The sequence below is a fragment of the Phyllostomus discolor genome, chromosome 8 (genome assembly GCF_004126475.2).
Source record: "Phyllostomus discolor isolate MPI-MPIP mPhyDis1 chromosome 8, mPhyDis1.pri.v3, whole genome shotgun sequence".
NCBI lineage: Eukaryota > Metazoa > Chordata > Mammalia > Chiroptera > Phyllostomidae > Phyllostomus > Phyllostomus discolor.
In genome coordinates, this window is record NC_040910.2 from 99,372,490 (window position 1) to 99,397,198 (window position 24,709).

A 24,709-nucleotide genomic window follows, 5' to 3' on the forward strand; every position below is an offset into this window, starting at 1 on the left:
TAAAATTCTTAGTGAGACATCACCAAGTAAACAGCATGTTTCTAGGAGGACACCTACAAGGATAAGATGGCATTCTAAATGAAATGTAAATAAAGAAGTTTTGTTTTGCAGACATCGACAATGTTGTAAGAAGAATGTTGAGGTCTTATCTCCGTCATATATTTACCTCCCACTTGTCGAACTTACCAGCTGCATCACAGATTCTTGCTTCTGTGAACAATAATATCTCATCAGAATTTTCCCACAGATCTAATAACAGCTTATTAGATATCAATGAAACAGACCATCACTGGGCAAAAAGTAAGAAATAATCAATTTCAGTGTGGCAAAGTTTATTCGCTTTCCTATACAATTTAACCTTATAATGATGTTCTTGGAAATAAAATTAACTTAAAGGTATATGATGAGTTCCTCCCTTCCACAGTGGATTGACCCCAGTCATCCCTCCTCCCCTTTAATAACAAACTTGCACTTAATGAGATTTATTTCTGAACTCCTATAATATTGTGGAAATATATATATTTTTAATACCTCTAACAATTACCCAAAACTGGAAAAATGTCTAGAAACAGAAGAAAGGAGATACTTTTCTGCTAATAACAATTACTGTAAAAATCTCTACTATGTCTGAGCGACTTGGTGAAGAATGATGATGTGCCATCGGACTTTCACCGAAGCCCTTTCTCTGCTTCTACCTTTGTAAGGTAAAGTTTTTTTTTTAATTTTAAGGATTTTATTTATTTATTTTTAGCCAGAGGGGAAGGGAAGGAGAAAGAGAGGGAGAGAAACATCAATGTGTGGTTGCCTCTCACACACCCCCTACTGGTGACCTGGCCTGCAACCCAAGCATGTGCTTTGAATGGGAATCAAACCAGCAACTCTTTGGGTTGCAGACTGGCACTCAATCCACTGAGCCTCACCAGCCAGAGTGGTAAAGCTCTTTTAAAACTAGGACAACCCCATAAACTTCAGAAATACCACATTAAAAGGAGACTTTCTCCTGTGTTATTTTATCTACAGAGCCCTTTGCATTAAATGCTTATTATAATTTGATATCTGCTATGTACAAGATGCCCGTGATAAAATAAAGGAAAAGAAACTATCTTTAACTTTAACTTACAACTTATGGGAAGATAAGCTAGTGAACTTACAATATCAATACTGTGTGTATAATGCTATGATAAAGGTAAGCCATGAAACATTTGTGTTCTAATTAGTATGCTGTAAATCTGGCACTCTAGGGGAACAATTAAAAGCCTGACTTTGTAGTATTTTTTAGAGATTTTATTTATTAATTTTCAGAGAGAGAGGAAGGGAGGGAGAAAGGGAGAGAAACATTGATGTGTGGGGAAAATATCAGTTGGTTGCCTCTGGAATGACCCAAACTGGGGACCTGGCCCACAACCCAGGCATGTGCCCTGACTGGAATCGAACTGGTGACCTTTCAGTTCATAGGCCAGAGCTCAGTCCACTGACCCACACAAACCAGGCCTGATTTTGTAGTATTTGTTGATTTGCATGTTGCAAATATTTTCACCATAGCCAATCTCAAGCTACCTGTAGTTTAACAGCCATTCACAAAGTTGTTGAATATTTAAGTTTTTGAGCAAAAGCAAGTAAGCTTTGACCCATCCTTGTGGAAATAACACAGTCAGGGTCACCAAGAAAAATTTCTAGGATGAAGTGATATCTAATCGAATATGAAGATAGAATTAGATAAGCAGAGAGTGGAAAGAAAAACTTTGTAGGCAGAAGAATCAGCACAAACATCTGGAAGTAAAAAACAAAACAAAACATGGCTTTTGGGGAAAATAGCAAGACGTTAGTTTTGACTTGATAATACTTTGGCACATGAAGTACATAAAAGTGAACTTGATGTGTTCCAGGTGGTGAGTAGCCTTGTTAGCCACAATAAGCAATTTGAACTTTTCCCAAAGACAATGGTAGAGTATCAAAAGGTACTGGAGATGAAGCATGGGTGTAACGTATTGTGTACCTAAGGAACATCACTCTGGTTGTCCTGTAAAATATCAGTTGAAGAGGATAAGATGAACGGCAGAGAATTCAGTTCTTAGAATATTAGTAATTCAAGCAGGGCTTCCAGAAACTGGTCCACAATCAGGGGCAGTGGAGATGGACAGACTTTGAAATTGGAGATTTAAGGACATAGAAAGGGTGACAGTTTGGCAAGGGTAGAGTCTGGTGAGGGTAGAGAAGTGTTAAGAATGATTTCAAAGTCTGTGTCTTAGAAAACTGAGCAGATACTGTAGCTATTTATAAAGAGAATGGATATAGAAGGAGACTAATGTTTCATAAAGTAAGCGAATCTCAGTTTCGTACACAGTGAGTTAGACGTATCTATGGCACATGCAAATGGAGACAGATGCTTTATGCAGAGAGATGGGCATGAGGGCCTGACCGAAACAGAGCTGCAGTCCAATTCCTTCCAATTACTGAATCAAATTATGACTGAGATATATTCTCCACCTATAAACTCGCAGGGCCTCATGAGAGAATCAGATAAATAAACCAGTGATTCTTCAGTTTAGGCACGGTGCAGAAAACAGACCAAACTGGACTACATAAAATGCTATATATCCTGTCATTTAGACTTGATAAAGTCAAGTCTTTCTAAAAAATTAAGTGGGAGTTAAGTGGAGAAAAAAATGAAGGATATTCTTAGGAGACGGGATATGTATAAATATACAATGGCATAAAGCAACATAAATCTGAAATGAAGCTTGCGAGAAGTGGCAAAAAATGAAGTTAGAGATAATAGTGAGGGTTTTATTATAAATAGACTTCTGTGCTAAGCTGAGGAACTTAATCAATATCCTTGAAACTATAGCAGATATGGACACATTTAAAGCTGTGATCATATAGACATTTCAGACAGATAACTTGAGCAGAAATATAAGGAATTGGAGGGATTTGAGGAGCTAGGAAGAGTAGAATTTAATCAACATTCTTTATATTTTATTATAGTTATGGGTAAATTCTTGATGCATAAAATATGAATCCATCCTGCCCAATTAAGAATCCTAGCACTCTGCAAAGGAGAATGAAATTAGAAGGCATATACTGTCAGCCACCTGGGAGTCAAACAATTTGATGAATTAGAGATTACTGTCAAGGAGAGATCCCTGAGAGTCTGAGCCTGGAGCAGTGATTTCTACATTTGTTGTAAGCAGGGATGAGTGCTATGTCAAACTGTTTTAGTGAAGGTCTTAGAAAGCTTGAGGAAATACCCCAAGAAGGTTTTAAGGCAGGTCCTTTTCCTCAATTTGCTGACAATGTTACTTGTGATGAGCTTTTTCTTCCTTCTCTTAACAAGTGAGGACACTGTTATTCAGGCAGTAGAAACACTAAGCTAACTACAGCTGAAATGTGTTTTTCTTAAACAAATTTTACTCCCATGGTTGAATGTGATAACATTTTTAAAGTGCCTGGTTCACAGTAGGTGCCTAATAAATGAGAGAAGAGGATCGAGAGAAGTTAATGGGCAATTCTAGTGGTGGCAGCACTTGGTTCTAAACCAGCTGAAAATGGAACTCTACTACTGATGTTGAATTTCAAAGGTGGACCCTAAGGTATGTGTAAATGAGTGATGCTATGATAAAAATAACCGACGGTGGATCAAATCCAGGATAAGAGAGAGACATAAAAGTACACGGGTGAATTTGATATGGACAAAGGAAAAATAAGGATCTCTTAGGGTCCCTAAAGTGAAGTTGTTTTACTATTTGCCCACTAACCCATGTTAAAAATACACAGACTGTAGGCTTTGGCATCGTGTTATTGATTCTCAGTCCAGATATATCTAAAGTTTCAGCTACAAGTAGCAAACTGAAGATTCTCTTTCCCAAGTGGCATCAGTCCATCTCTTACTCATGGGCACTTTATTTATGCTTTACCCCTTTTCTGTAAAGGTTTTCTATATTTTCCTGTGTCTTCTGTAACTATTGTAAGGTGTTAGTAATAGAAGATATCTTTTGTATCTACTCTCAATAAGTCCACTAATAAAGAACAACTATTTACAGAAATTGCTGTTGAGAAAAGCCTGTTGAAAAACCTAATTTCACTTTCAAAAAATAACACATCAAAGAGAGGAGCCAATGTAACATTCATATTATGGTGATGGACAAGATGACTATAAAAATGAAAGCAGATAATGGGTCTGGATAAGGCTTAATTTAAACATGTAGGAACCAGAGAATAAAGTAAAATGATTCTTAGCCCTATGCTTAGTGGATGAACAACAGCTACAAGGATTTAGCATCATAGAATATTTAATGTTTAAAAAAGATAAGTTGAGGCAAAACACATAGCTCTGTCCCCTTGTTTTACAAATTAGAATCAAAACACTTGAAAAATGACCTGGCTTCCCTATACTTGCTCAAAAAGATACTCTCAGGATCTAGAGTATTGTCCAGACCTGTACTAACTTTAAATCATAGCTCCTAAGGGATGACAACAAATAAAAATGTGTGTATATTTGTCATAGGCAAATTCTGGAGAAAAAATCTTTATTATATATGTATATTCTAAGAAAGCATGAATATAAAAATTAACAGAAAGGTTTTGTCTTTACACACATTGGCCAGAATTGATCCTTAACTATAGAGACCATGGGGTCAATTAAGACTTATTGATTTGTCATATAGAAAGTTTAGGGTATTAGGAAATTAGTTTTAATTTTCACAGAAAATTTAATTTTTTAAATTTACACAGTAGGAGAAAACAATGCTTATTTTAATTGGTTGTGAAAAAGTAGATACTTTCAAGGAAGTACTTTAAGGTAATATCAACATTTTACATGCACTATTTGGTTTTATTTTCTTGCTTTTGTTTGGGCTATTGTTACAATGGTCTACCAATCAAATATTTGAAACTCATTTGCCAAATAGCTTTTAGGTATTTTACTTCCCTAAGTTTTATATTGGCCATTCAGTGGGATGGGGATAGAGTTAAAGGCAAAAGCCCCTTCTTGCAAAAGGTAATGTGGTGTATGGTGTGTGGAATGCTCCACAGTCTGAAGAAATGAAAGGCAAAAGCCCCTCCTTGAAAAAGGTAATGTGGTGTACAGCCCATGGAGTGCCCGCAGAGATAAAGCTCTTGGGAATCACTGCATCTCACCGCAGCTTCTCCTTCAGTGCTGCCCAACCAGCTGCTCTACTGGGACACCAACAGGAGATCTTTGATTAAAATCCTAGACTGTTGCTCAGGATATTGGTACGAAACTGAGGGAAGTTAAAACAAAACCCCACTGTGAAAACAAAATTGAAAAAAAAACAAACTCCTCAAGGGAACATTTAGATTTACCTGGTGAACCTCACTAGGACTGCCTTGTGCATTTTCATCCCACACATTAGGGTGGGTTTGCAAAGCTCTGGCACAGTGTGGGGTGGGGGGCAAGTCATTTTTTCATCTCTGTCTTTGTGACAGTATTATCCAAAAGAAAAAAGCCCAAATCCAGTCAATCATGTAACTTGTATGTGCATATGCATGTGTGTATTTGTAGGGGTGTACACATACCTTCTATGTATGATTACCATCAAATTCCAGATGGTTTTCCACAGGCTTTCACTGTTAGTTTTCATATTTGCATCAATCACTGGGCATCCTAATTAATGCCCCAGAATATGCATGCATATATATATATATTTTTAGTTATATATATATATATATATCTAAAATCACCTTTGAAAGGGAATAGATATCAGACCATCTATGAGATTCAGGAAAATACAAAGGGCAGCTGATGGTGATTGGGAGAACTGTGTGAGGTCCTGTGGTGCCTACTTTGAAGGGGGCTGAAGTGTCTTTGTCCTATGTACACTGTTTCTTGTGTCTGGTATCTTCTTCAGTAAATGTCTCTGTTTTTCATATTACATGGCTGGATACCTTCTGGATATATATATATATATATATATATATATATATATATACACACACACACACATATATATATTCAGATTTTACTGTACTGTGTGTTCTGGAAAGATAAGTGAAAACGAACATGTGCTAAACATATATACTCAAATGTTATGCTAGAATATTTATAAGCCTACATTTAGCTAATTCCCATGGCAAATCAGTGAGAGGTATGATCTTCCCTGTTTTCTGGATGAGAAGGCTGAGTCAGGCTCAGACTTTGGAGTGTCTATTCCAACGTGACAGAGTAAGTGTTTGACAGATCTGAGACCATAATAACTGCAGTATGTCTGGCTGCAAAGACTGTGCCCTTCTTAAGTTTATTGTATGATTCTAAGCCCCATATCTCAACAGTGTTCAAGATCCTGTCTTCAGCCCCAGCGTCTGAAAAATGGAAAGACTCGTATCTAAGAAGAAAGCAGGAAGGATACTGCCCATCCCCAGGGCCCCTTCACCCATGTATGAGATCTTTGTTAGATTTTGGTGGTGGCTGTGATACATTACTACCAACTCTGTAGCTTAAAACAACAAAATGCATTATCTTCCAGTTGTCCTAGAGACCAGACGTCTGAAATGAGACCAGAGGTGTCACTGATATCTAGTTCAGTGTCAGCCAAGGTACATCCTTCTGAGGTTCTAGAAAAGAACCTGCTTCCAAAAGCTTCTCACAGCCCTTGGCTCACAGCTCTGTCCTCCATCTTGGAAGCCAGTGATGGTGGTAGAGTCTTGCTTACGTCTCATTCATCCAACCTCCTGCTCTGGAGTCAAATCTTCCTCTGCCTCTCTCTTCCACTTTGAAGGACCCTTGTGATTACACTGGGCCTGCCTGAATAGATAATCCAGAATAATCACAAGAATTTTAAATTAATCAAATCTGCCAAATCTCTTTTCCTGTATAACACATGTACTGGTTTTGGGGATTAGGATGGATGTCTTTGGGGAGAAAAAGTAGTTTTATTCTGCCTATCACAAGATTTTTCTCAACCATCAATTTTGCCAAAATGATTCCAGATACTGAAACTATCAAACATTCTTCACTTAAAGGAGGATAGAATCTATATGCTACAAGCCCACACAGCTCTTCTTAGGCCTCCCCATTCAATTCCATTTATTGCAATGTCTTCCACTTCTCCTAAAGTGTCTCCATTTCAGCACATCTCATACTCTTTCCCCACTCTCATACGCTTTCACGTACCTGTGCCTTGAAAGGCTGGTTCCACTGCCTTCCTGTGCTTCTGCTTCCTCTCTCTTGTTGCAAAATGCCTATTTATTATTTAATTCAGTTTGAATGCTTTTGGGGTTTTTTTTCATGTGCAAAGTAGTTATAGGCTTGCCCAGATAAGGTCAATTCTCAGTACAAACATAAATTAAGCATGTTCCATACTATGTTATGATGATAACGTTTAGTCGCTGTATTTCTTACCTTCCCGGGAGCTCTGGGAAGACAGAGTCTTCCAAGGAGCTCTGGCTTCTTATTCATTTTCATATTCCTGGTGGCAAACACAAAAGTTTGCACTTAAAAATTTACATTACAGGGGCAGGAAAATGAAATAGTTGTAAACATATTGAAATGAATTTTCACAGGCTGATACAACTCATATGACATTCTTCTTCAACTGATGAGTCCATTCATGAAGCCAACATTCTGTGTCATTTCATTTCTCCCTAAATGGGTATAAGCTTTCCCTGATCTTGGACTAGTTATAGCTATGGCTAACACATGGTATATATACAGACAACCAGGTGTTTAGAATAGTTAAGTTATTAAATTTTTAGTTGTTGTTAATCTTTTTTATCACTTTGAGGACATTTTCCCGAGGACCAAAGATATTAATACCTCTTCATGTGCTCACTGACATTTGCACATCATTTTTTGGAAGCATCTGCTTAAGTCTTTCATAGGGAACCGGCCCACATGGCAGTGGCGAATGTAGCTCAGCCCTGGTTGAGAAAACCGACAGGTATGAGGCAGCACACAGGAGCCAGGCCCACAGATCAGCTCTCCCATGGGGAACCAGGCCTGCATTATATCTAGGGTACTTTGAGGCTTGCTTTTGCTAAAACTCCCTCACCCTGAATTGAGGCAACAAATATTTACTGCATATATTTAAAGTAACTTTCTAAAGTCTGCACTAATTCTCCCAAGGACAGAGTATAACCAGTTGAACCACTTTTCCCTGTGCATGCCCAACATCCTTTTCTTTGTTATCTGTAAAAAGTAACCACCTAAAGCAAACCTGAGCATAACAAGTGAGGACCTTTCTTGGTGTAAAGCTCCGAGACAAGCAATAAAAGCCTGTCCAGGCAAGGGTCGGGGCGCTCTGTCACTCAGAGAGTAGCCATGCTGTCCCTTTTCCTCACAGGACTTCTGCAGTCCATGTGAATTTGTTCCTCACATCCACAACGCCACGGACACAGCTGGTCAGAGTCCACACCAGTCTTTTACCCTTTTTAAAAATTGGATTGGTAATCTTTTATTTATTTTTTATTTGTGTGACTTTCTTACAAATCTTTTCCAGACATATGTGTTCAGAATATTGTTTCCTAGTCTATACCTTACATATTCAAAATGTGTGCACACACCCATATAGATAGACATACATATAAATGCAATATAACTACATAAAATTAAAATTATAGACAGAGACATCTTGTGAATATTTTACCTGTGGACGAAGAGAAATAGATGGGATAGGTGGAGACATGAACTATTTTTATAAAGAACTTGGATTCTATTGTATTATCAACTAAATCAGCTCGAAAAATAGTCATTTTGCAAGTAACAATGAGCACTGAGGCATCAGTTCATTCAGTACCTCCTTGAGCAAAAGTTGCTTGAGATGAAGTGTGTTTGAGTAGATTTCAGGGTGGAGGTGGGCAGCACACCTGTTCTTAATGATATGATGCTGCCTAGAAATTCTAAATCTAATCTTCCATAACTAAGTCCACTCCTAGTGTCTAGTAACACTACACGTGCACTGTAACCAGGGATAGCTCATAAATTAAGCTAAAGTAAGCAATTAGCCTAAACAAATAGTTTTCTGTATCTGGTTTTCAGTGACCCTGGCTTAACCACTATAGACGATAACAGAACAGTGAGGCAGCCATCATATTATACAAACAATCAGAAGCAAACATACAATTCTATGAGAATGGCATTTGTCTCTCAGTGTTTTCTATGGGGTAAAGTCTCTTAGAGCATCACCTTCCAGCAATAACTATAAAGAATTGTTTCTGGGTTACCAGTTTTTCTTCTCATAATACAGAAGATAATCTGCTTATCTTTCATGTAACCATCACCCATTCTCTGAAATGTGAGCTCACATTTTCCTGAAGGTCTGTTTCTACCACACACCCTTCTACACACATTTATGTGTTCATGTTTGTTTAAAAGCACCTGAGTCTGTTTCTAGCTGAAGCAAAAAAAAAAAAAAAAAAGAGTGGGGGAATACATGGATATCCATGGGGCAAGATAAATGTTGTTCATCACAAGATCAGAGACAGAATCAGGAAGGGGAGGAACTAGGCCAGCTCTGGAGGTCTCAGCAGCAAGAACCAATCTTCCTTCTTCCTTGAGCGTTTTCTTGTGACGTCATTCAGATCTAATGGCTCCCCAGGCTCTATGTCCTCACTTTTCTCAGTTCCAGATTTTTTTAAGAGAGAAAATTTAACTCTCCCAGATTAAAGCCGTGGATCGCTTCACTACCTCCGAGAACAATTCCAGGTGGTACAGTGGTGGGCCCCGAAAGCTCCCCTGTGGTCTTCAGAGCTGGTCTCCCAGAAGGGGACCAGCAGAGGTGGAGGGCCATGCCTAGGGCTGTCTGCCACAACTCAGCACTGTTCTAGGAGCTTCCCTTACATTACAGCATTTCATCTTCACTATGGAATTATTTCACAGCTTAAGAAACCTGGCTGCCAGCTTTACAATAACCTTCCCAGAAGTGGCAGAACCACCACTTAAACCTCACCCTATTCGACTCCAAACATGCTGAAGATGAGTTACAACAGTCACTCTTAGTACACAGGTATATTGTTTAAAAATCACTAAAATAACGTGGTTGCTCAGGTTGATTGAATTACTATATCCAGAATTGCGTAGAAAAATACATTCTACTATCAGATGCTTTTGAGTGGAAAATAGAAAATTTCTAAAACATAGGAAAGAGGCAACTATCAAATCAAACAATGTGTCCAAACACAATTACATGAGTTTAAAAATCTCGTTGCACTTCAGAAAACATAGTTATATCATCAATATTTCAAAAATGGTTATTCTTGACAATCATAAAGGACATAGTGTTTGTTGCAATAAAAATAAAACTGTGTTTCCATGGATATCTTAAGGACAAGAGTCGCTGTGTTAGATTTGTGGTTAAATATGTATTTACTGTTTCTCAAGATGCCTGAATCTTTGTGTAATTTGGGGGCATGTTTGCCCTTTACATCTTCATAACCATTTCATATTTCTGAAAGGTAAGGAAAAGAGAGATGTACAAGCTGATGAGGGTACAAACAGTGAAAAAAACAAAGTGAAAAAGAGAGATTGAGATTGAGAGAGAGAATAATTTTTCCTCATATTCCAATATTAGCTCTTGTTTGGTTTATTTTAGAATTCATCCAGGCTACTTTTAAGAACTTGAATCTGGTCCCTCCTAAGTAGTTCAGCCTAACTGTTCCCAGGAGAGTACACTGAATTTCAGTTAACTTGAATATCTCTCTCAAATTGGGATTACATTGTGCTTGTAAGATATCTCTGAGGCCCAATTGGAATTCCATTTCTATGGAGATTAGATTGGAACCTGCAATGAGGAATAATAAAGCAAAATACTAATGCATTTCTTCTTCCAAGGACTGTTATAGGGCATTTTCCTCCACTTGCTATGAACTGTTATTTCAGGACCTTTCAAGTTTATTGTGTTTTGCATGATAACATGTTGAGAACAAACTGCTTATTTGATTCACTGTCTTCATTAGTGCACCAGTAATTAAAAACTGACGCTATTTTTCCCCTATGAGTTTGTTTTTCCTTTTTTGGCATTTTCCCCCAATTTTTTCTATATTCATGAATTGTTTGGGGCAGTACTAGTGATTTGTGCAAATCTGGGCAAAAAGCCAAATGAGAACATGAGAAGTAGGCCACAGCAATTGTTACCAATGTTTTCTTTTTTAATGATTGTCTCTCTGAGAGAAATTTCTTTTGCTACCCAACCTCTCTTCCCTTTTTGAGTTTTAGTGTTAAATCAAATTTCCAGTGAGTAGGGAAAGGTGAAGATAACATTGTTCTACAACTGTAATTAAATTTAGTTGTTTTGTGTAGGGAGATGATTTTGAATAAAGACGCTTCTGGTCATTGTGATATATGGGCATTTAGAGAAAGAGTAGATAAAATGTTGCTAAGCAATTTGCTTGTTGACCTTGCCTTTTGTGTCTGTCCTAGCTCTCTAGTCCCAATTTCTTAATGTGGAAATTAATTTAGAAATCTTCTGCATTTATTAAAGTTCCTCCCAACACTTGGAGGGGTGTTATTATCTTCATTTTGCAGATAATGAAAATAAGGCTTAGAGAGAATATGACTTGACCAGAATCACCTGTTTAAGAAGACAGAGTGCTAGAAAATGACAACAAGCCAGGTACCATCACCCTTACAGGGGTAGTGTCTAAGGGATATGTCCAAAATAAAGTGAACATAAAATAAGAAAAAGAAAGAACAAAAACAATTACATATATTGGGGAATAAAACAGATCCAGGATCCCAAAGATGAACTGGTTTAAAGTTGAAAGATAAGTCTTATTGCAGGATGTGAATGACTAAAGTCAAGTCACATTAGAAATTAGGAGGGCGTACAGATTACCAAAATATATTGGAAATGCCTAGAAGCAAAGAAAGACCACCGGTAGACAAAAAGCAGGGGTCAGGTACCAGAACAGTTGTCCCAAATTTCCTTTTTGTTCATATCGTTATGGCTTTTACAATGTAAAGTGTCCATTATTTATTTAAATAAAAAATACCAATTATTTTATTATTTATAGATTTTGATTTGCTAAAGTGATATGTGAATACTGTAGAGAAATGCAAGCAATGAGAGAATTGTGGAGTAAAATGAAGCGTCTCATTATCAAATTCCCACATACAGATACGTACCTATGGTTACAGAGATAGAGCCGTAGTCATAGCTGAGTAGACATAGACATACACAAACACATGTTCCAGGGAAGATAACTTGACTTTTATTTAAGCAGTAAAATGAATTATGAAGTCATTTGCTATTTTATGAAAATGACTAGAAGGGCTTGTTTGTTCAGGTACAACATGTGCAGGCATATTTTACCGTATGAAAAACAAGTCACGGCCACCTTACCTTTAGCACAGTTTCACAACCACTGTCCCCTCAGAGGAAGTATTAGAGGTTCATAGTCATCATCTCTGAACTGATAAGTAAGCAAAGGCATATAGCCATCGTCTCTGAATTGTTAAGCAAGTTAAGGTGCAATATGCATAGTTACTGAATATATATAAATCAACATTAGGTAAAATGATCACATCTTAACTAAAAGTTTTATTTCTTTTCTCTTTATTACTTCCTATATATCATGGCTCCACACCTTGTCTTGCACTGGAAACTATTAGTCTTTTGCATTTCAGCTCTTTTCATGGATGTACAGTGTAAATTTCCTGGGGTTTTAATGTGGATTTTCTTGATAAAAAACATTGGTCATCTTTTTTACATACCTTTTACTCTTTGAATATCTTCCTTTGTGCAATATTTATTTGATTCTTTTGCCCATTTTTATATTATTCCATCTTCTTGTAAGCTGTAAGAATCTTATATATATTCCTGTTACAAATATTTTGTTATATTCATATATATATATGTGTGTGTGTACATTTATATATATATAATATATTCCCCCAGTTTATGGTTCGACTTTACATTTACTTAACAGTGTTTTTCAAAGAGAAAAGGTTGTGTTTCTTATATATTTTTATTTTAATAACACACTATCATGTTTTCTTTCATGATTTGTACTTTCTGTACCTTATTTAAAAATTATTTGCCCAGCCATAGTGGCAGAGATTTTTCTGCTATATTTTTCTAGATATTTTATCATATTCACTTTTACATTTTGACTTAACTTTGTTCAGGTTCAAGGTAAGGACTGAGATTCAATCTTTGCCTGTGGACATCCAACCAAGGCTGACCCATTTGTTGAAAAGACTTCCGTTCCTTTATTGAATTTCATTGGCAAGTTTGTCGAAAATCAACTGACCATGTATGTGCGGAAATATTTCTCAATTCTCAGTTCTGTTTCATTGAAAATTATTACACTTGCCCATGCCTTAGCTGTTGCAGTTTTGTGGTAAATCTTAAAATCAGGAAGTATTGGCCTATAACTTTGTTATTCTATTTCAAAATTGCTTTGGCCCATTTTTGGTCATTTGAGTTTTCATATAAATGTTTATAAATATCGTTTCAATGTCTCAAAAGAAAAGTCTGCTGTGCTGACATTTTTAATGGAAATGCAACAAATCTAATCATAAAGATTAGAAATAAATCATGATACAATTATATGAATGTACCATAATGAAATGAAAATGAACAAGCTACTGGTAGAACATGAATGAATCTTACGAACATACTGTTGAGTACAGGAAGCCAAATTCAAGACAAATGATTCCATTTTAAGAAACTTAAAAATTGGCTAAACTCATATAGAGTGGTACAAAAGTAGGTTTACAATCGTGAATACACAAGACGCAGAGTTTATCCTTGTATTATTATATATTAATTATTATATTACATTTTTATGAGTAATTGTAAACCTACTCTTGCTCCACGCTGTATATGGTGCTACACATCAGGACAATAGTCCTTTTGAGGAGAAAAGGCATTAGTGACTGGGAGGAGAGTAGAGATGGGCTTCTCAAAAGCAGGTGATATTTTATTCCTTTTTTTAAAGATTTTATTTATTTATTTTTAGAGAGGGGAGGGAGGGAGAAAGAGAGAGAGAGAAACATCAATGTGTGGTTGCTGGGGGCCATGGCCTGCAACCCAGGCATGTGCCCTGACTGGGAATCGAACCTGCGATGCTTTGGTTCACAGCCCACGCTCAATCCACTGAGCTACGCTAGCCAGGGCTGATATTTTATTCCTTGATCGCAGTGTTGTTCATAACAGATGTCCACCTTATTAATAACCCTGGTAGGTACTCTTTCCTGTATATAGGTAATATTTCAAAATTATTTTAAAACTGAAATGAATATGCTTATAAACTTATGAAGAAATATGTGATTACTAGTACACATACATTTCATGTGGTATATATGTATATAACAACTACTTTTAGATGTAACTATTAATAAAGTTCATGTAATAATCAATAAAAAGAACCATATCAATGTCTGAAATTAATAATTTGACAGTAACCAGAGGGGAGGTGGGAGGGGATAATGGCGGGAAGGGGGGAAGGTTTTCAGGAACTACTCCCCCTATAAAGGACACATGGACAAAACCAAGGGGGAGGGTGGAAGCAGGGGAGGGAGTTTGGGATGGCTGGGGTGGAGGGGGAGTGGTGGAGGGTAAGTGCAGACAACTGTACTTGGACAACAATAAAATATTTTTTAAAAAAGAACCATGTCTATTGATCATAAATAAAAGAAGTTATTGAGAAACACTAATCCCTGAGTCCTTCTAAAACTTTATAACTCGCCATCTCTACTTTTCTGTGTTCCCTTTTTTGAGGAGACACAGGCCGCAGTACTAATCTTGCACCATATTTCTCTAGATCTGGAGTCTGACCTAGCCGTCATACTATTCTGAAATACTAGTTGATAAAAGCTTGTGGTGTCACTTCCTGTGGGGTATGCACTTTTTAATGGGCATTTCTGAGGACAGACTAGCCTTGAAGCAGTAAATTGCATGAGTCAATAGTGCTGAAATTTCAGACTCCATGAGAAAGGGAATGAGGAATTCTGTTGGTCAGAAAGAATTATAGTTGCTTCTTGAATTAGATTTTATAAATGTTTGTATTTGGCACTACACTTTCAAGCCGTCTTTAGCGTGGGGCCTCAGCGTGAGCTGAGCCATCCAAGTTCTCCTGAACTATCTTCAGGGCAAGTTTTAAAATCTCTTGAGTTCCATCCTGTTGTAAGCTTTATAAAACTTTATTTTAAGAAATTCAACAGATTGTTTTTATTATCGTAGAGTGTCATGGGTAAAAGGAGAACCTGAAGGTTATATAGCTCAATCAATACCTTGCTGGTTGTGTCCTTCCACATTGCTGAGGAGCGTTCATTCAACCTCCTCTTCTCGTCTTCAGGGCACCTCCTGCCTCCCAGGGAAGCACACTGGGCTTCAGACATCTCTAACCATGCATTCTCCTCTTATTATCCTAATAATCATCTTGTGATATATGAAACATCTTAGTTGAAGATACACATGGACCTTCTAAAAGTCTTCTTTGTTTAATAATTTAGAGTTTGTTCATCATTCTGTTCTTCCATCATTGATCAGGTTCCGCGTTGTCAATACCTTGCTTTAGGTTTTATGCACAGGGCCCTAGGTAAGTCATAAGGGGCACTGGTGTACCAGGTTGCTTTTCAGAGCTAAAATATTAGCCGATGGTGATACCGCACTTGGAGTTAGAGAAGTTGTAGCTAAATCTCAGCTTGCCTAATTCCAAGTGCAGTATGAAGAATTTTCAGTGATGTCCTCACTATTCATAGAACAAGTACAGGGGAAGGGTGGTCAAGGAACATGTATGTGTAAAGGAACCACGGACAAAGACAACAGGGAGGGCAGAGGACTGAATTTGGGAGGTGGGGATGGGTAGGGCAGAGGAGAGTAATGGGGGAATAATGGGGCCAACTGTAATTTAACAACAATTTAAAAAAAAAAGAAACAAGTACAGTTAACTAGTTTCCTCTACATTGACTCCTAAAGAGAAGACTGTATCATAATCAGCTAATATGTGTCTTCAAGTCTTTGGATAAACCTCTTATCTTCTCCAAGCTTTAGTTTGTTGATCTAATAAACAGAGGTAAAAATATGATTTATATTAGGATTTTATTCTGAAGATAGCATATGCGAAGGCCCCCTGTGAGGGCACCTGACATGTAGTTATAGCTCAATGAATGTTACCTGTCTCCAAATCACAAAATGACACTAAATCAATATTTTGGTCATTGTGACCTACCAAAGCCCTCCAAGAATTATGCCAGATGGCAGCTGCTACCTTCTGGTCATAAAAAATAGAACTGGTCATAAATAAAGGGTATGTTTTTCATGCTCTGTCTGACTTCACCACCTGCTATCACTTGGCATAAAATGTCGGCTTGAGAAATGGGGATTTTGGGTATAATTTACACTGACATTAATTCTCTCACCAAGTTCAAGATTTGAAGGAGATACCTCCTCACCAGATATATGCTGCTGGAAAATGCTGACTAACTGAACACTTAAAAATTCAGTCACCATTAAATTATAATGAACGTGAAATGTACATCAACATCTAATTCAGCCATCACAATCAGCACTGCACAATGCAGACCTTATCATTTTGGACACCTTAGCATGCTTTTATCTTTGAGGCACCTGAGGTCATTAAAACTGCTGTTTGCTGAACTGATCATAAGAACTTTATGATGCAGAATGACTAACATTATTAAAATAATTTCTAAAGTTTTGTTAAAGTAAATACTCTACCGGTAGAGAATGATTTTAAGAGAAGCCAAGAAAAACCTGGACTGGGGTACAAATTTTGGAAGAACTTAGGCCTAAATCAATATGATATAAAGAATTCAACTTAAAGGCACAATCCCTAGACATTCTAAATTACTGAAAAAACTGTTTTGTCTAGGGAGGAAAATGTCTATATTTAGAACAAAGCCTTACTTTTCATCCAGATCATAGGTCCTATATTGATATTAATATTTTAACTAGTATTGTGTTGGGTTGGCCAAAAAGGCCATTTAGTTTTTTTCTGTAGAATAAAAGACACATTTTTCATTTTCACCAATAGCTTTATTGATTTGGATATTCTGGGTATGTCGGCTATCTCTCACGTGGTAGAACATCGATTTTTCTTGGTTAATGTCTCGATTTGATCGGCTATCAACTTCAATTGGTCTACCGACTGTGGAGCATCGTCCAGCTAGAAATCTGTAGCACAAAACTCTGCAAACCACTTTTGACACATTTGATCAGTCACAGCACATTTTGATACACTGCACAAATCTTTTTGTGTGTGTTTCAGTTGTGTTTTTACCTTTTTTGAAATAATAAATCACAATGTGCTGAAAATGTTGCATATTTTCTTCCATCTTTGATATTAAGAGTAGCTACACAAAAATTTACCAATTTTGATAAGTTTTTTAATAAACACACACTGATAGTACAGCTGTCACAATGCAATCTAACAAAATTGTTTCAAATGAAGTTAAAGACTTCTAAGCACTACTAGAGCTATCTCTCAGAAAAAAAAAAAAAACAAAAAGAACTTTTTGGCCAACCCAGTATTATACAGATGCAAGGGGATCTATGTCACAACTTTTAGAATTAAAAAAAATTTAAAAAGCAGATATATTTTCAACTGAATAGAAAGCAAAATCTGGACCTCTGTTTCAACCCCAGCTCCACACTTGTGGGATATGAAGTTTTAGATTTGTGACTTAGACTTGCTGAACTTCAACATCATTATCTATAAAATGGACACAATAGTGAATACGTGGTACACAGGTCAGATACTAGAGTTAAGAGAAAAGATAACTATGCAGCCTTGACCAGGAAGAGCAGTAGGTTGGAATGCCATCCTGTATACCAAAAGGTGGCAGGTTTGATTCCGGGTCAGGGCACATGCCTAGGTTGTGGATTTAATCCTCTGTTGGGGAGCATATGGGAAGCAACCAATGTTTCTCTCTCACATCGATGTTTCTCAGTTTCTCCCCCTCCCCCTCTCTCTAAAATCAATAAACATCCTCAACTGAGCATTAAAAAGAGATAACTATACACATACAATACTCATTAAATCATAGCTTTAATTGTTGTTTCCTTGTAGTATTAGTATTGAAAATTGATTAAATGTACTCTAAAACTGTCAAGTTCTAACAGTAAGTTCCCTTTTCTACAAGGTTGTTTCACATCTATCTCTTCTATCTCCTGAAACTCTGTAATTCACTTGGGCTAAAAGGGGCATTTCTCCCATCCCAAGGGAGAATGGAACTAAAGACAGCAATTGTTAGTCATTGCACTTGAATAGTAATTAATACACTAGGTTATTCCCTCCGGAGAGCCTCCGGTTTGCCCAGCAATGAGAGAGGTGCTGGATATTTAGACAGAGTGTTATTTTAGCAGACAGGCTAGTATTGGGTAGAATGCTACAAGGAGTAACACAACAATGCTTTTAAAAAGCCACAGATTATAGAGAAGAGTAAGGTGAAAGGAATTAGCAATATTAATCACTGGAAACCTGTTTACTTAAAGTTGTTTAATTATCTCAAAGACCTCTTTTGCTCTTTCACCCACTGACCTCTGCTGCCCACCGCTTGCATAGCAAAGGCCTGGCCGGTCCACTCTGCACCTCACTTACCCCGGGCACAGCCTCAAACAGGCGAAGCTGGGCAGGCTCTGGGCTCTGCCTTTAGCTGAACTTGACACCTACACCTTGGAGAAACCCATCGTGTCTCTACATGTTTTCCAAATTTTTATGTTGCCCTGAAAAATTAGTGTATAAGTAAGTGTGATTCTTCCATATTCAAAGCTTATTTTATTTTAATCCTGTGCCTATTTAGTATAATGAAATGCCATTACTATTTTTAAATTTCCTTATTTTGAATTTACTTACAGTAACTTCAGGGTAACACCTGAATTTATATGTTCTTCAAACATGGCTAGGAATGTAACATAAAATAAAAGCATGTTAGAAATGTAATTTTAAGTTTACTTTCATGTATTTTAGTTCCCATTCACAATCCCTCTATATACAGTTATTTTTATCATTCCCATTTGGCATTTTAGGAAATTGAGGCTCAGGAAAATGAAATGTCTTGTTCTTCAAATAATTAATTTGCAGTGGTACTAAGGTTTCTTTAATCTCTTTAATAAGTGCTTATTCAGTGCCCACTCTCTCCCTATCCATTGTTTTAGAGAAAATAAGAAAAAAAGAAAAAGGATTTGCTCTCATACAGTAGTGAGAAAGACAATCAAGTGTATATATGGAGAACATGAAAGGATTTAATGCTATGGGAAAAATTAAATACTATGGAGTACGCTAGATAGAGTGTCAGGAACCACTTTTGGTTACATGTGGAAAACAACCCATGATGTTTCGTTTAGCTTTTGTGTGGAAGAAGAAAGATGGAGGATATTTGATTGGACTAAACAGGAGGGAGCCGGGCACAGTTTTGGTGTCAGAGATTGGGCATTTCTGCAGACTTGTTGGTTTTGGGCCCCACACACGGTGAGCATGAAATGATGCTCACTTAGGCTTAGAGTGAAAGGCCGAGAAATCAGTGTCTCATGATGAAAGATTAAAAAAATGAACTAGGTAAGAGAGTAGATTTCAAGAGTTCTTATCACAAGATTTTTTTTCTTTTTGTTGTATCTGTACAAGATGATGGATGTTAATTAAACCTATGTGGAAACCATTTCATAATACAGGTAAATCACAACACCATGCTGTACAGCTTAAACCTATACAGTAATGAATGTCCATTATTTCTCAATGAAACTGAGGGTGGCAGGAGGTAGGAAGGGGACTTCAGTGTTAGGCAGAACTCTGAAGACAGAAGCATATTCTTCGGGACAAAGCTAAAGTAGCAGGAGTCAGCTGCAAACTGCTACTTGAAGGTAGGTTTCTACTATTTGACAAAGCAAGTCACCCTATCTGTATGAGTCTCAAAAAATGTCAAGTAGGAAATGATAAAAGTAACTGTACATAGTGGGGTTAGGTGGCAGAAACATGACATGTGAATGTGATATGAAAATTATGAGGGCTTCTTTTAGGCTCCAGGTCAACGATTAAAAGACTGTTTTGAGACACCAACAAATAATGAAACTCAGACTGAATATCCACTTCATGCTAGAGTCCGGACCTCCTCGGGAACTGAACACGTGTGAGCAGTCAGTAGGTGGTCATGACTTTTGCTAACATGGATTGGTAATAAAAAGCTGGGCAGGAAGTGTTGGATACCAGGGTAGGTTATTGAATCAAATAAAGGGAAGCCTTGAATATAACGGATGTAATTCATTTGGAATGATATCCACATATGTCAAAAAATTAAAATTTTCCAAACTAATATGCTAAAGACAAAAAGATAGGAAAAATATCAATTGGATCTGCCTTATCAGACAAAATTAAGATTTTAAGGATAAGGAAAGACAAGCAAAGAAGAAAGGTTTGTTCCCATACTGTATTTAAACATGTAAATTAAGAAATAGAAAGCATTAAGATTTTAAGATTTTCTCCATATTTGGCATTCATCAATTTGCTTATACTTTGCCTACGAGTGATTTCCTTTCTTTTAATTTGTGTCAGTGTCTTTTGAACATTTCAGAGCTTCAAACTAACATTTTGGAAGTTAACTTTTCAGCCATTATTTCTTCATATATGCTTCTACACACATTTTTTGGTCTCATATCCTTCGAGGTTGAAGTCATGCATAATTTTTCCAGAAACTTGCGGAAGCTCTGTTCCTTTTTCTTCTACATTTTTATCTCTTCGGGATGAGTAATTTCTAATAATCTATCTCCAACTTCCCATGTTCTTTCTTCTACCTTCTTCTACCTGATGTTGATCTCATCCTGAAAAATTTCTGTGTATTACTCTAATGTTAAGTCCTTGAATAACCACACCTTTACAGATTTCCATTTATTGACTTAGATCTCCCATCATTCTGCCATATTTTCTTGCACTCTGCAAACACATTTATGCTATGTGCACTGGAGTCTAAAAGTCTCCTATACCCGACATCATTGGAGTTGTTTCAATGATGGCTCTGAACTTATGATCTCTGCACCTCTGCTGAAAGGGGCACTGCTGTTCACTCCTATTGGCGCAAAGCTTGGGCCAGACCACTGGGACAGCAAGTGACAAACTCACCATAGTATGTACTAAAATGTTAGTTTCTTCTTTTAATGATGTCAGATTTTGCTTTATTTATTCATACAGCATTTGTTAGGTGGGTACAGTCTCTAAATTGTTATATCATCTCTGTGAAACTGTATTCTTTTTATCACTATAAAGTGATTGTCTTCACCCCTAATCTATGTTTTGCCTTGCTATCTTTTTCAAAAATAATATTAATATGGGCCGACAGCGTTATTTTTGTGAGTTGTATTTATAATACCACCTTTCGTATCATTTTAATTTGCCTTTCTGTGTCATGTTATTTCAAAAAAGAAATAATTCTTATCAATATTTTAATTTTTTTCTAGATTTCTTGGAGTAAGTATGGTTTGACTATTTTTAATATTTTTTGGATTGCTCTCTCTCTTTTTCTTTATGCAATCCTGGTAAGCCTGGAGCAGCAGGTGCTATTTTTTATGTTATTAATTTCTTAGTTTATCTGATATGCTTCTGTATTCCAGGAAGGTTTTTTAAAAACAATAGATTTTATATATTAATATTCTTGGCTACTGTCCAGTTGACCTACCCATTGATCTGTGTCTGTTTATAGAACTGGTTCTATTATACAAATAGGGCAAGTGAGGCAAAGCGGAAAGTGACCTTACTGAGAACCCATAAGCAAGACTTCCTCAGAGGAATTTTGTCTGCACAAACAAGCATTCAATTTTTCACCAAGATATCTATCACCACTCAGCAAAATGATTTATGTCCATCAAAAACAACACCTAATAGTAATCAGTTTTGCAAGTTATATTTGAGAACATATTAAATTCATTTCTACCATTGACTATGGTTGGTTAATGATATTTAGAATATTGTGACTTTAACCTAAGGCACGCTTTTAATGACTATGGTCTGCAACAATTGGTTATTATTTCTCAGATCAAATTTGTAAAGTACAGATAATTATCTTTCAGATAAAGATTTACTTTGAAAAGCAACATTTTAAGATATATACCAAAGATAAGAACATTTACCAAATACTTTAAAGACAAGCATCATGATTTAATTCCTAATGCAGCACTTATGAAAGTATATAAGCTTCTGCTATCCGGTGTGACAGGCGATTTGGGTGTTCAGTTAATCTAACAGCGTGGTTAATGGAGTTGACACATATATCTTACAGAGATTGCCAACTTTTAAAGAATGGCTTTGCCATGAAATAAAACTCTCTCTGAAGCTATACTAAATGTGATTTAGCCTATATTTGGTGGTTTATTTATCAGTCCACTGAAAGTTTTTGAGAAGAAGGATGAATCTCTATTTGACGTTCATGTGATTCTGACCCACTGTGTAGGTTTCTAAGTTATTGCTGCTAGAAACCACTATAAAGAAGAAGAGAAATTTATTTGAACCCAATAGGAAATTGCAGAAGTTATGGTGAGATTTTAAAAGACAGCGATTCTGTCTTATTCATCTTTCTATCCCCGACATCCAAACCAGTGGTTTTCAAACTAAATGCTGTAGAAAAATCATATGAGAATGGTTTTCTCTCAATAAAGAGCCAGGCCCCACTGCAGACCTATTAAAAACACAATCCTGGGTGGGAGTAGGATCCCAGCACCTGGATTGGTATTGTAGATGGTTCTTATCTTCTATTCTGAGGGAAATTTGAACTGGACTAGTGGCTTCTAGAGATTATATATTCATAACCTTGGCATTATATTAAAGTACTGGTTTTAATTTAATACAGCTAAGGTTGAGGCTGAGATTCTGTGTTTCAAAGGGACAGTCACAGCTGCCGATGTGTGAACTTCACTGTGAATAGCAAGGACTTAGAAACAATGCCTGATTCATCATAGTGTGTAATAAGTTGGTATAAATGAAAAGAACATCTATGTCACACTGTACCTATACTAGTCCTAAGGTGTTTATTACCTTCTATGCTGAAATATAAATCTCCTGTGTACCTGAAATTCTTTTAATAATGCATTCTTGCATGAAAGAACCTTCTTATTTATATCTCTCCCAAAGCATCTGGTATAATACCAGGGAAATAAAATAATTTCTGCTGAATGAATGTATAAACCAATGAAGAAATAAACTAATCAACCAATCAACTAACCAAACAGGACAGACTGAACCAGTATGGGTCCTTTGGGACTATAATCGTAAATAGTCACTAACAAAGGCATATTGTGCCTATCGGATAAGACAGGGACTTTTCAACTCTCTCCAAGAACAGCAACCAGGACCTTCAGAAACACCGGCTAAGTCAAACATGCGACAGCTTTTAGGTTTTAAACTACCCACTCAGACACTATTTCCCATTGTAAACCTTCATGATAATTCACAGGTTTGTCGCATCTTTTTAGCTGAAGGGATTTCGACTAAAAAAAATTGTTGCATTTCTTTAGTTAAAGACTAACACATTAGTTTTAAAAAATGAGAGTCTCAGAGAGGTTGTATTACTTGCCCAAGTTTCAACAGCTAGTGGGTAAGACAAATATTATTAACAATCCTGATGTGCTCAATTGATGCCCGATGTCGAAAAGTAGGACAGAAAATCTGTTAACCTAGATCTGCTGTGGCAGGTACCCAGATAAGCCTGTTTTGCAGGGAGTACCGGTCAAAATCAATAGGCCCATTACTCTGTCAACACCGAGATAATGGTTTATGGGGGATGGTATCTATCAGGAGAAAATGTATAGGGAAATATCAATGATTTCAGAGCAAGTGGAAACAAGGAATTCTCAGCATAATGCTATGAACTTTTTTGGACATTCTTTCATTTGTAGATGTTAAGGCTTTCTAGTGCCTCTATAAGTTTGGAATATATCCTATTCCTGATTGTATTACATAATAATGCTCATTAGCATGCCATAGAGCCTTCTTAAACTGAGATGGCTGTGGGAGAGGGGAAAGAATGTGAATTTTATAGGCATCTGGGAGCAGTAACTAAACCTTAGGTCTTTAAATACTACCTGTGTGCAAATCTTAGCATATTACAAATAAATACAATAATTGTAATATTTATGCACAACCATATTCTAAAGAAAAGGGGAAATTTTAGGCTGAGTTTCCAGTTAAGGTGTAATTTTTATTAGCCTTCTACCCAATCTTGCCCTAATTATTTAACCACTTTTGTCCTTTACTGATGAAAAATTTACCATGACTTTGGTAGCTCGTGACAAAATGATGTGCTTATCCCCTCATCAACCTGTGGCCGTGTTCCTTTGTCTCATTGTCCATCTACAGCATTTCTTCCTGGAAATTCAAACTGTCTACTTGCTACTTTTTTTTAGATTGAAGTTCTTTTTTTTACTTTTTTAAAATTTTATTTTAAATGTTGTTCAAGTACAGTTTTCTGTCAAAAACCTTTTACAATGATTACCCCTCTGATCTAAAGAATCAGCCTCATCCTTCTCTCCACCTGCATCACTTTTCAGGAACACAGCCACTCCTGTTCCCTTTCCCAAACACGTCATACTGCCTTTCTCCAGCTACAATAACAACGCCAGACCCTTGTTGATTTCCCGATCCAGATTTCACAAAGGAAAAGCTGGTGGTCGCCCTTCCTACTGTTCATCACTCTTTCCCTCCTCAGCCTGCTTCCATCCAACTAGCCTGCACGGAAAGGGGCCCTTTCTGAGGCCGTTATTAATGACCCTACCCAAGACCAATAGACAATGTTTTGCTTTGATCTTCGTTC

The 24,709-nt window shown here is 36.8% G+C and overlaps 1 long non-coding RNA gene across 1 annotated transcript; it reads left to right on the forward strand.

The window, feature by feature from the left end:
• Window positions 1-16,890: 16,890 nt before the first annotated feature.
• On the forward strand, window positions 16,891-22,694 carry LOC118502316. The gene is made up of 3 exons (XR_004905026.1): window positions 16,891-16,996; window positions 19,858-19,862; window positions 22,683-22,694. It is a non-coding gene; the product is annotated as an uncharacterized LOC118502316 (long non-coding RNA).
• Window positions 22,695-24,709: the final 2,015 nt, after the last annotated feature.